Below are 14,272 nucleotides of genomic sequence, written 5' to 3' on the forward strand. Positions count from 1 at the left end.
ATTCTTTATTGCCAATGAAACACAAGTAGACAGGTTGCAAATTATGCAAAACAAAGCTATGAGATTTATATTGAAAGTGAGGTGCGACACTTCCATAAAGAGTATGCTTGATGCACTAAAATGGTTGAGTGTGAAATAGTTGATATTTTACCATAGTATGAAATTTGTATTTTATATCAAGCATGGTAAATTACCAGCCTACCTAAGTGAAAAACTTGTTTATGTGAATGAAACCCATTCTTACATAATCAGGGAAAATAATAATTTTAGATTACCTCTTCTCAAAACAGAAATGGATAAGCAAAATATATTTTACAAAGGCCTGAAATGTTTTAATGAACTACCTAATCATGTTAAAAATTGTGAAAACTTAAACACCTTGAAAAAAAGTTTATTAGAATATTGCAAAACCCTTCCAATAAGATAAAATATTTTGTATCTGTATTTCATGTTACAGATCCTTGAGCGTACATGGCAATCCAAATAGACACAGAGGAACCTTATGCATAAGGTCAAAAACATATATCGCTCGCAATCAAATTGGGAAAGAATTCCTGAAAATATCGTCCCAGACAAACAGTTGGAGTGTTCATGTGAATCACGTATATTCCTACAACAATGGTATATTATAGTTGGTTTTGTTTACATAAGAGCTGGTACAGGGAGGAATAGAAACGCGTCCTTTCCAACCGTCCGATAAGAGTGGCTCGTTCTGCTGAGCTGCTAGCTTTTGGGTTGACCGGAATCAAATGCATTCCGACAGCATAAATAATAAAACTGTGTAATCATACGTCTTGGAGTAGGGCAGGATTGAGAACAAATCCTTCCAACCTCCCAATGTGATGGCTCCAAGACTTGCCTGTTGGGACCATCAGTTCCCGTGCTGACCGGAATTTCATGCATTCCGACACCCCAAACGCTAGAAATCCTATTATTATTAAAATGGCTGCCACCGTGGTGTGATGGTAGCGTGCTCCGCCTACCACACCGTATGCCCTGGGATATCACGCCGGGCAAAGCAATATCAAAATTTTAGAAATAAGGTTTTTCAATTAGAGACAATTTTTCTAAGCGCACGACGCAAATTGGAAGAGAAGCTCGGCCTTAGATCTCCTCGGAGGTTATCGCGCCTTACATTTTTTTTATTTATAATTTGTAATAATCTAAGTTTTAGGCTTAGAACGCCGTAATAATAAATAAATAATAATAAAATAATAATAATAATAAAAAAGAAACGGTTGAACATATATTCAAAGACACGTTTATAAAATTGTAAATTCGATAAAAATCCCACTTTCAAATATAAATCTGGAGAAGCTCGGAAAATTGTCCGCTACACACATACATCGATGCCCATACAATGAGTAAAAAAGCAAGTGACTGTATTGATGAAGGTCAACTTGACACAAGCCTCGATACCTTTATTTTTGAAAGTAATAGAATCGAGAAATTTTACTCAAAATGGTCAGCCACCCTTATATCTGATCAAACGGAATCCCTTCTGAAAGTAAAAACACAAAAGCTCGAAAGATTGTGGGAATCACTCCTAAAGTCCTACAGAAATGTATCTTTTTCTCCATCCCATCAGGAGTCCACCGATTCAATAGAGCAAAAATACCAAAATTGCTCTGAAAATTATGAGACTTGCATGTCCCAGATAATGGATGCCATGCAGTCACTGAGACCCTCTCCTCAAACGTCTCAGCCCCTTAATCACGCGAATACGCCAAACTCCTCACAATTATATGTCAAAGTACCACCATGCGATACCCAAATATTCCACGGCGGATACGAAGACTGGCCGGCATTCAGTGATACGTTTACGGCAGTCTACGGCAATCACCCCAAATTAACCCAAGCTCAGAAGCTGTATCAACTGCGACAGAAGACGAAAGGTCCAACAGGTCAATTAGTAAAACAATACCCATTAACAAACGATAGTTTTAAGCTAGCATGGGAGGCCCTTAAAGCTCGGTATGAAAACCGAAGAATATTGGTTTAAAACCAACTGAGGACCCTCTCTAGTCTTCAGCAAATTTACACGGAAAATGGTGAGCAGATGCACAAACTGCAAACCACAATAAATAACTGTTTATGCACCCTGGCCGCACAAGGTATCCCAACCTCTAATTGGGAATCCATCCTTGTGTATATATGCTCGTCGAAGCTTCCCACTGAAACTCTCTCTTTATGGGAACCGTCTCTTAGTTCCCGAAAAGAGTTACCCCTTTGGACAGATATGGACAACTTTCTGACACCCAGATATGAAATAGTGGAGAGATTCCACACTTACAGCCCGGATAAACCGAAAACATCCACATCTAAATCGCCTCCTAAAATCCAAGCATATCATTCGCACGGAATTTAACTTCGAAATGCAAGCTATGCAGTAATAATCATCCACTGAAATCGTGTCCTGAATTCCGTAAGCTAACTGTCGCCGAACGCACGCAGTTCGTAGAGCGAAACCAGTATTGTAGTAACTGTTTCGCCTACAACCATGCACTTTCTAAATGTTCCAGTGCATTCCGATGTGCACATTGTAAGAAAAATCACCATACAATGCTGCACCCCTAAATCACGAATAAGCCTAACCCAAAAGCAAACGGTAGAACTTCCTCTACTACATCATCCCAAAATACGGCCTTACTTCACACGGAGTCAAATCAGCAGTCCAGGCATCCGATATTTGACCTAACCAATTGGCAGGAATCCCCTTCCTCGTCCAAGGATAGTATAGAAAGTGAGTCAAAGATCCAAGCGAATTTCTCCACCAGTAATGAGAAAACGCTTCTTCCCACCACCTAAGTTCAGATTGAACAACTGGGTTCGCTTTACACCTAAGAGCCTTAATTGACCAAGGTTCTCAAAATACTTTTATATCCCAAAAGGTTCAGATTCGTCCATAACTCCCTACGTCTAAAGAAAAGTTTTCTGTCACAGGAATGGGTGGAAATATTGTCGAAAATTCAAACCGAGTTTGTCAACTTACGCTGGTATCACAGCGCTACAACACACGCATCAGCACCAATGGGATCGTTTTGAGAACGAGTTTTCTACCATCTTTCCAAATCCGTAAAACAGGCGTTTCTCAAATTAAATATTTAGATCTCGCTGATCCCTATTTTTACACTCCCGTCCAAATAGATCTTGTTATAGGAAGTGACCTTATTCCTCAAATTCTTCTCCAAGGCATCAAACATCAAGTTCTTGGCAGCTTACTCTCACACTTTTCATACACACGCTACCGGGATCTCCGATGAAAATCTCAACACGCAACTGAAGCGTTTCTGGGAGATAGAAGAAAACCGGAGAGAATCACATCAACTATCAGATGACGACGTAATCTGCGAATCGTTTTACAAGGAAACCACATACAGGCAACCTGATGGACGGTACGTGGTACGTGGTACGTCTACCATTTAAATCGGAATTTCCCTCTAATCTATCCCTTGGTCCCTTTCGGGCGCAAACCATGAAGCAAGCCATTCGAATGGAGCATATGCTCACTAAGAGTTCAGATCTCAAGGACGAGTACGAGCGTGTCTTGGAAGAATATCTAGTGCTGAATCACATGAAACCGGCAATTATTTCTCTTATTTCCTTCCCCACCATTCGGTAGTTAAGCCAGATAATAAGTCCACGAAGGTTGGAGTAGATTTTAATGCTTCCAAATCAACTTCATCTGGCAAATCTCTGAATGATATTCTTCAAATTGGTTCCACCCTGCAGTATGATTTTATGTTACTAATTTTAAATTTGCGTCTTTACAAATTCGTTTTCAACGGAGATATACAGAAGTTATACCGCCAAATACTATTACACGAGGAAGATCAACAATTTCAAAGGATTCTTTTCCGCAGGAGCAACGAAGCGAAGCTTACCGATTTTGCTTTTAAGACCGTCACGTTTGGAGTAAACTGCGCGCCGTACTTAGCCATACGTACCTTTCACCAGTAGGCGAATGATTCGAGAGTCACCTATTCATTGAAGTAGGATCTTCCCGTCGTTCGACCTCTTCCTCGGCGACGTCCGCTTCCCACCACAGGGTTTGTTCCGTGACGTGGATGGATAGGGCTCCGTCGGAGCTATCTTCGCCATCGCTCTCGTGGGACGGTGGTGGAACGTCGTCGAGGTGTGTTGACGTGTGGTGCTGCTCGTTGCACCGATGACAGCGATCTTCGCTGGGACATGTCTTCCGTTGGTGGAATGGCGATAAGCAATTTGTGCAATATCGCAAATCTATGATCGCCTTTAGTCGATCCATGTTCGTCATGCCCCGGTAAATCGGGCAGAGCCTTATGCTGTGCGACTTTTAACATAGCCGGCAGGGGGCGCTGAATGTGTTGCCGCGTGCCTACGTCTTGGCGCGTTTGTGGGACAATCCAGTCATTCTGGAATATCAAATTGTTAGTAGAACATTCGTAGATGCCCTTAGATTGGGTGGCTTATGAGCCGGTACTAGGAGCTTAAGTGGCTGAGGTCGGGGTTGGCGTACTCGGGATAAAGGGTTGTATGGAACGAATAATCTTATTAAGTTATTCTGTAGATGTAATGATGGGTTTGTAGTGGTTGAAACCACTGTTATATTTAATATAATTTGATTGAGATACGCCTAAAGGTATCTTTAGTTTTGGTAAATATCCTCATCATAATGAAATTCTGATATTGAAAGCAGTCATTTTTTGGTGTTTGCCTAATACAGGCAATATGCGGTAATATACGCTACATTTGTGTAGCAGATGGTATCACGAGTTACCCGTGTATTTTCGCGGCTCCTTGTAGTTGCCCTACAAAAATTTGGTCACAAAACTTACCCACGCCGATACCAATGTGGCTATGAATATAACCTATGAATAACTGTAAAATGACTAGTCAAATGACGTCGTGCATATAAATGTGCGACAGATGTAAAGAGGCCTTTACTCGCTGTCTGGGAACACTCTTTGTGTTGATTTGGGCCATGTTGTGTGAGAATCACAAATTGTGGGATGTTTGTTGATTTCAACACAACCCTGGCGGGAGTAGCCTACACTAACGAGTGTGGCAATTTGTAGAGCTGTCAGCTGTTCGCTCTTCCAATCGTTGGAATGAGACAGCTGTGCAGTGCTGCCCATTGCAATGTAATGATACATAATGGTCATGTCAAGAAAGTATTAAGGGAAAACTCGCGTCGGAGTTCTGACGCGACATAAAATTTATAGGCCTTTCTAAAAGTTTAATTTCTCCCTTGTTTGTAGTATCGAAAGCATATGGGACACTCCTTTATTCTTGCTTGGATTTCAAGCTAAAAGGACTGACGAAACTTTATCGGAACTTCAATACGCAAATACAATTTCTATCATGAAAGCGAGACCACTACTGAGTGTGACCTGTTTTTGTTTGTGTTTTACATTTTAATCATGCACAGATAAACCGCGAAAATTATTTCGGTCTCGAGTGGTTAACCCCCTTTTTTTTCCAAGCAGGCTGATTTTGATTGTGTTTTTATGCCCAAATTTTGAAACTAAAAACTTTTCTCAAAAAAAGAAAGAAGAAAAAAGACAGCCGAATGTCAGGAAAACTATCGAAATACAACCTGGCGCGTGTGTTTTCAGTGAAACCAGGCTGTATCTTCAGGGTTTTCGTTAGTTGATTTTTTGTTCGGTTACTAACACTCGAGTGTGTTGGATCCCGCGGATCCGAGTTGTGATACTCTTTGGATCGCGCGCAATGTGCTTATTGCGTAAGAACCGAAAAAAGCAAATGTCATCGGGTGGCTACCTTGTTTCGTTCATTCAAAATGTCATTCATTAATGGAAATGGGTATAGAGACATTTTGAATGAATTTTCATTATATAGAAAAACGTATGATGGGTAAGTATACTAGTATCGTTCCTTTTTTATAATTTTATAAATTTTTCTAATTTTTTATCCTTTTATTCTTTTATTTCATTTCAGGTTATTATGAAACAAGGCGTTTTCGAAATGTGTAAATTGTGTGAATTTGGTGTAAGCTTACCATTAGATGAAAATGGAATAATTGATTTCACCAAACATCCACATTTGCGTTATGTGGGTACAAATATATGGTGCGCACCTGAGGTAATATACGAATTGGAAATTATTGATTGTAAAGCTGATATATTTAGTTTTGGACGAGTTATTTATGAAACCATTGCTCTTGTACCGCCACACACCCTCAGCGTTACAGATAAATCTAAAAATGACGAGGAATGTAACAATATAAACCATAATGACACGGCGAAAAGTGAATCGATTGATGAAAGTAGCACATCCATATCAGATCAGGATAATTTAGATATACTGGAACAAGCATGTGGCACACGACCACCACTACCACAAACATTCGAATTAACAGACGACTTCAATGCGATAATAGAAATATTTTATTGTTGTACAAATGATTTGGCTGAAGATAGACCAACAGCTAAAACAATTTTGACCATGTTGACGACAGAAAAAAACGTCAAGGTTATGGCTAATTCTAATGAGTCGTGCATATGCATAATAATGTGTGTAACATACAAGGAGTTGAAAATAAAGTTCATCTATTGCAATGGATTGGGTGGTATTTATAGTTATTTGACACGCATTGCAAAATATCGTTCTTGGGATTATGCAAAAGAAATGTTCACCGATGAAACGCCTGAGGAGCTCATTGTGGAAAGTGTACGCGCAAGACTGTTAGACCATTTGCCTCAAGAAATACCGTACAATTTGCAAAGCGCAATCGAGTATTATTTGGAGGAAAATGGTCACACCAATCCGACAGTCATTCGCGACAATGTTGTCAGCGACCAAACCGAGCAGCAAATACTCGGTGGAGTTAGCAGAAAAGGGCTGGTGTGGTTGCGGAAGATGCTGGTTATTGTTATACTCCCTATGAAAATCATGTTGTGGAACATCCAACAACCGGTTCGGAGACACTAATTCATCGCTGGTTTAGCGATGCCGCATGCCTTCCGAAATGCTGGTTACTTAACAGCCACCATAGGTCCAGTTACTATTAGTTTATACATCAACTCGTCAAAGCAGAATATGAACTGTGCCGGCGTAAAAGGGTGCCAAGCATGAATTGTACCAGCGTTGCCGAGCATGCAATGGTGGAGGGTCCTTCCTTCTTTCGAAAATTTGCGCCATACCTTGGTAATATCGTGAACACCTTCCTGTTAATCTACCAATTGGGCTGTTGCTGTGTCGAGGTGGTTTTCGTAGCCTCAAACGTAAAATCAGTGGCCGATTATTACGTAGACGAGCCTGTGGATGTACGATTGTGCATGCTTATCATACTTTTGCCACTGATTCTCTTTATTTGGGTTCGCAGGCTAAATATCTGGCACCATTTTCAACGATTGCCAATGGCATTACATTGGCGTCATTCGGCATTATCTGCTGTTATATTTTCCGGCAGATGCAGATGTGCTGAAATATTTTTTTTTTTTTGCACACTTCAGCTCGAATTATTAGCTATGATGATGAAGATATAAAACTACCGGCGTTACGTTGCCTAGCCTGCACTTAAAATCGTTCGGATCTAACAGAACAAATCTATATTGACCCCAATATATGTGTAGACATTGGTAATGGCGATTATTGTTGCGCTGCCTCGCCAACCACTGTGCCCGGACGTGTTATTTAATCGGACTCCTTGGAGTCACCAGCTCGCACAACCACGCCAACACGGCCAAACCATCGTCAACGCACGACCTTAGTTAATAGTCAAACGACCACTGCCAATCCGGCTGAATGCATCATAAGAGCCAATAATCGTACCATTTATACAGCTGGACGTCCGCTATGGTATAATTGTGCAGGCCACCAAATTAAACCGTTTGTAATAGGCGTTTGTGGTGGTAGCGCATCGGGCAAAACAACAGTGCAAAAAAATTACCGAGAGCTTGAGTGTACCTTGGGTAACACTTCTCTCTATGGACTGTTTTTACAAGATATTAGAAAAACAACATCAGCAGGCATTATTGAACGAATACAATTTTGATCATACAGATGCATTCTATATAGAATTGTTCGTTGGGGTGTTGACAAAACTGAAGGTGGGCCGAGTGGTGGAGGTGCTCATTTACAATTTTGTAACACATTCCGGCAGGCAAAGACTAAAACCATGTATGGGGCCAATGTTATAATATTCGAGGGTATTTTAGCTGTTCATAGGTTCGAAGTACTTAGACTGTTAGATATGAAGGTGTTTGTAGATACCGATGCAGACATACGTTTGGCCAGACGTCTGAAAAGAGACACTTCACAGCGCGGACGTAATCTCAGCGCCGTACTTAAGCAGTATTCGACTATGGTGAAACCATCAGATGCCAATTATATTCCACTATCATGGCGGCCACCGTGGTGTGATGGTAGCGTGCTCCGCCTATCACACCGTATGCCCTGGGTTCAACTCCCTGGCAAAGCAACATCAAAATTTTAGAAATAAGATTTTTCAATTCGAAGAAAATTTTTCTAAGCGGGGTCGCCCCTCGGCAGTGTTTGGCAAGCACTCCGGGTGTATTTCTGCCATGAAAAGCTCTCAGTGAAAACTCATCTGCTTTGCCGTTCGGATTCGGCATAAAACATGTAGGTCCCGTCCGGCCAATTTGTAGGGAAAAGCAAGAGGAGCACGACGCAAATTGGAAGAGAAGCTCGGCCTTAGATCTCTTCGGAGGTTATCGCGCCTTACATTTATTTATTTTTTTTTTTTTATCTATGGCGCATGCTGATATTATAGTGCCCCGTGGTGGTGAAAACATTAGTAAATTCTTATAAGGATCAACCAATGCCAGAGTCGCTTCATTCACTTCACACGTACAGCAGGGCTATTTGGTGCGTCGCCTATTTCATACCGAACAAATCCAGCGCATTGTGCAAACAATTAAGGGCACGCTAATGTTTGTTTTAAGTTTCCATATCGAAACTATAGATTTAAAATACCCGCTAAAAACTCTAAGCTGCCAGTCCTAACAAACATATGAAGCGTCATAAAACCCGCAGTGAGCAAGACCCAAGCGATTTACGGCGCAGTAGTCGTTTTCAAAACATGGAATTGCAACAAAATTAGGACGATAAAAAGGACAATAACAGTAAAGATGGATATACTTGTGAGGTGTGTAAAAAAGTATAAAATCCAATTTTATTGACGAAATATACCTTTGAACATATGTCTATATTTCATTTAGTAACCTGGCTCGATAACTTTTAACCAAAGCTGATATTCGCAACCGTTTGGAGCTCGTATTGCAAGGCCTGGACGGGTGGTCACAACCAGGTTTTAGTCTGCTGCAGGGCCAATTTCGTCGGCATTTGATGCATGTCTTCAACTGTAATTTCCCACACCTTATGTTGAAGTGTTGTGAGCCGTTACGTTTGCTGCCGCGGCTACAGAACCGAAGTCGACCTCTGGTCAAATGGCGTGAGTACATTCTATACGAATTTTGCTAAATTTTCGAAATAGCCCGTGGGTTGGCTGGAAGATTGCCTCTGCACACTGAGCAACGATATTATTTTTGGATAACCTCATCTAGATAGCCTGGTCAATCCGCACACGAGTTGATCGATCTTCCAGTCAACCGACGTTAGCAGTGATAAATAAATTATAAGTTGGTCTATTGTCTCATAGAGTGAGGTTTTGTTTTTTGTGTGCGCGATTAAGGTTTACATTCAGAATAAAATCATAATAAAGAAAATAATGTTGAATACATTGACCTTTCGTCTCAAGTCTGGTAGAACACATTCTATATACATATACCGTCGGGATGTAGGTTTCAATAGTCATACTAAAGGTGACTGTAGAGCTTTCCGCGGCTGTTGGATTGGAAGTAGAATGGATAAACTTTGAAATGCTTAGAATCCTCGGAACACGTTCGCCTGATATTACCTAGCGATGTCCGAATATTCCAAATAAGTAAGCATGCACATAATATTCCAAATATATAACGATGCCACAATTCTTAAATGGAGGCGTAGGTTCCGAACATACGGAGTGAATAAGTTAACGTACTCAATGAATCCATGTCGTTATGGCATTTCCATTGGTTTTTAATGACATTTTTACGCGAATCGCTTTGCTGGTCCAGTTGATGTGGAGCGATGAATTTTAAATTAGGTTTCGGATGTGTATAGGTGTCCGTACTTTTCATACAATTACTTGTGTTCATCAACACTAATAGACCATGGCATAGTTAGTAAATTCATCATAAATTTAAGAAACGTTCGAAGCAATTATGCAGTTCAGTACTTGTCAGCGATTCGTAAACTGAATGCTTTGTATACTAAATTCTGTTGGCCTCGTGCCTTTGGCGAGCGACGACCAGCGACGATGATTTATTAGAAATATATTGACCTTTTAGTAATTTGTATTTGTTGTAATTAGGGATTCCACGGTGTTCTGTGGCAGATAACGGATCTGCGTTAGGATTGTGTTGGCCTCGTTCGTGGTGAACGAGAGCTGGGTTACGGGGTTTGTTGGCCTCGTTCGGGGTGAACGAGAGCTGGGCTAATTTTATTTAAGGGGGTTTGTTATAACGGGTGGGAGTCACAAGTCTCCCTCACCCTCACTGAAGGGTGGTATTAGGACCAATTTCGTGATTGGTCTGGTGGTTTTTCCCCTTGCCGTATCCAGTTCGACGACTCGAACTCGGTTATCGGGGCCATAGTGAAGGTTGGCTATCCGACCTAGTCTCCATTCGTTGGGAGGCACATTGTCCTCTTTAATGATTACTAAGTCACCTTGTCTGAGATTCGATTGTGGATGCTTCCACTTAACGCGTTTCTGCAATTCGGTGAGATACTCAGTCTTCCACCGCTTGCAGAAGGTTTGATGCAGCGCCTTAAGTTTTTCCCATCGATTGACGAGTGATGCGCGATTCTCGCTGACGTCGATCTCGGGTGGCGCTAGCAGGTGGCCCCCGACTAGGAAGTGCCCGGGGGTAGGTGGCTCCAGGTTGGACGGGTAATTTGAGGATGGGTTCAGGGGTCGGGAGTTGAGACAGGATTCAATCCTGCACAGTAGGGTGCTAAACTCCTCGAGAGTAAATTTATGATCCGATGCGATCTTTTTGAAATGAGTTTTGAAACTATTGACTCCCGCTTCCCACAGGCCGCCCATATGAGGAGCAGCTGCTGGTATGAAATGCCATTTCAGGGTTTGGTGGGCGTACTTCGAGAGGGTTTGGTCGCGCGCATCGACGAGGAATGCCTTGAACTCCGAGCGGAGAGACATCGACGCACCGACAAAGTTCGTCCCGTTGTCGGAGTAGAGGTTTCTCGGGCATCCTCGTCTGGCGACAAACCGACTAAACGCTGCTAGAAACGCGGCGGTGCTGAGGCCGCTAGTCGCCTCTAAGTGGATCGCCTTAGTCGCAAAACAGACGAATAGGCAGACGTAACCCTTTGACATGCGGCATCCTCTTCCGCTATAAGACTTGATGTCAAACGGTCCGGCGAAATCCACCCCGGTGTTGGTAAATGCCCTAGAAAAGGTAGTGCGTTCCGGAGGGAGAATTCCCATGAGTTGCGTCGGGGAACGTTTGCGGAATAGCGTACAGGCCTTGCAGTTGTGGATGATGGATCGGATCATGTTTTTGACCTGAGGTATCCAATACTGCGTGCGTAGGAGCCGCAGCATTAGTTGGTTTCCGCCATGTATGGAAATGGTGTGGACAAACTGGACTAGGAGACGGGTGAGTCGACAGGCGTAAGGGAGGATTATCGGGTGACGCTCGTCGACGGGAACGTCTCTTGATGCGTCGAGACGACTCCCCACCCGAAGGACATTATCTTCGTCGATAAAGGGGTCTAGAGAGAGAATCTCGCTTTTGGTCGCGATGGGGTTCCTAGTTCTCAGAGAGCTTATTTCTTCGGCATAGTGGTTGGTTTGGGATATCCTGATGAGGCGGCTGGCCGTAGCCTTGATTTCGTCAGGCGAAATCTGGTGCGAATCTGCTTTAAAGGACGTTTTAGTTTTTGGATGGGTTCTATTGGCGAATCTTATAACGTAGGAGATTACCCGCAACGCCCTTGATAGATCGGAAAATCGATCAAGAATATCCTCGCTATTGTTGATGTTCGTTGCTACATGCACTTGCACTCGTTTTTCTCCGATGTTTGTGTGGTAATCCTCTTCGCCTTGAGATGGCCATTTCGCTTTGCCTTCTTGCAGCCAAGAAGGTCCCTGCCACCACAAAGAGAGGTCGACTAGGCCCGTGGCTGGAATTCCTCTGCTGGCTAAGTCCGCTGGATTTGTTGCGGACTCGACATGATGCCATGCTTTCGTTCCTACCTTCTCCACGATTTTTGTCACCCTGTGAGCTACAAATGTTGACCAGGAACACGGGGGTTTTCGAATCCATGCTAGGACGATCGTCGAGTCTGTCCATAGGTGAATGTTAAATGTGCCTAAGTGCATGTTCTCCATCACATTTTCCAAAGTCTCAGCCAACAAGACGGCACCGCATAGCTCCATTCGTGGTAATGAAATTGTTTTCTCTGAGAACTAGGAAACCCATCGCGACCAAAAGCGAGATTCTCTCTCTAGACCCCTTTATCGACGAAGATAATGTCCTTCGGGTGGGGGGTCGTCTCGACGCATCAAGAGACGTTCCCGTCGACGAGCGTCACCCGATAATCCTCCCTTACGCCTGTCGACTCACCCGTCTCCTAGTCCAGTTTGTTCCCACCATTTCCATACATGGCGGAAACCAACTAATGCTGCGGCTCCTACGCACGCAGTATTGGATACCTCGGGTCAAAAACATGATCCGATCCATCATCCACAACTGCAAGGCCTGTACGCTATTTCGCAAACGTTCCCCGACGCAACTCATGGGAATTCTCCCTGCGGAACGCACTACCTTTTCTAGGGCATTTACCAACACCGGGGTGGATTTCGCCGGAACGTTTGACATCAAGTCTTATAGCGGAAGAGGATGCCGCATGTCAAAAGGTTACGTCTGCCTATTCGTCTGTTTTGCGACTAAGGCGATCCACTTAGAGGCGACTAGCGACCTCAGCACCGCCGCGTTTCTAGCAGCGTTTAGTCGGTTTGTCGCCAGACGAGGATGCCCGAGAAACCTCTACTCCGACAACGGGACGAACTTTGTCGGTGCGTCGAGGGCTCTCCGCTCGGAGCTCAAGGCATTCCTCGTCGATGCGCGCGACCAAACCCTCTCGAAGTACGCCCACCAAACCCTGACATGACATTTCATACCATGCACTTGCACTCATTTTTCTTCGATGTTTGTGTGGTACTCTTGTTCGCCTTGTGATGGCCATTTCGCTTTGCCTTCTTGCAGCCAAGAAGGTCCCTGCCACCACAAAAAGTGGTCGACTAGGTCCATGGCTGGAAGTCCTCTGCTGGCTAAGTCCGCTGGATTTGATGCGGACTCGACATGATGCCATGCTTTCGTTCCTACCTTCTCCACGATTTGTGTCACCCTGTGAGCTACAAATGTTGACCAGGAACACGGGGGTTTTCGAATCCATGCTAGGACGATGGTCGAGTCTGTCCATAGGTGAATGCTAAATGTACCTAAGTGCAGGTTCTCCATCACATTTTCCAAAGTCTCAGCCAACAAGATGGCACCGCATAGCTCCAATCATGGTAATGAAATTGTTTTCACTGGTGCCACCCTTGTTTTTGCCATAAGTAGACTAACGTAGATGCTATCGTTGATCTTAGCTCGCACGTAAACCGTAGCCGCGTAGGCTTTTTCGGACGCGTCACAGAAGCCGTGAATTTCGATGTCGTTGGTTGGGGTGAAGTGCACCCACCGAGGTATACGAATCCGGTTAATGGCGGGGTACTCCTGCATAAAAGTTTGCCACCGATCTAAAGTGATTGCGGATACCGGTTCATCCCAATCCGTCCCCTCCAGCCAAATGTTCTGCATTAATATCTTAGCTACGATGATAACTGGAGCAAGCCAGCCTAACGGGTCGAATAGTTTGGCGATGGCAGATAGGATCGCCCTCTTTGTTAAGATGTCCTGGTTTTCGATTGGTTTCGCTGTGAAATAAAAATAGTCGGAATGCGCGTTCCAACGGATTCCTAAGGTTTTTACCATGCTCGCGTCCTCGAACTCCAGAAAGTCTTCAGTAAGCCTGTGAGGTTTGGGTATGCCCTGTAGTATCCTACTGCAATTAGAGGTCCACGTTCGCAGAGGGAATCCTGCTGACTTTAATGCAGCTGTGATTTCATCGCGAGCCGCGATTGCTGCGTCGATGCTATGCCCCCCTGCAAGGACGTTATCGACGTACATACTGTTTC

At 43.5% G+C, this 14,272-nt stretch overlaps 1 pseudogene; it reads left to right on the top strand.

Moving 5' to 3' along the window:
* The first annotated feature begins 7,525 nt into the window (after window positions 1-7,525).
* LOC137235846 (uridine-cytidine kinase-like 1 pseudogene) lies at window positions 7,526-10,661 on the top strand (annotated as a pseudogene).
* The last annotated feature ends 3,611 nt before the right edge of the window (window positions 10,662-14,272 follow it).

This window comes from Eurosta solidaginis, unplaced genomic scaffold (assembly GCF_040869045.1).
Source record: "Eurosta solidaginis isolate ZX-2024a unplaced genomic scaffold, ASM4086904v1 ctg00001126.1, whole genome shotgun sequence".
In the NCBI taxonomy this organism is placed as follows: Eukaryota; Metazoa; Arthropoda; class Insecta; order Diptera; family Tephritidae; genus Eurosta; species Eurosta solidaginis.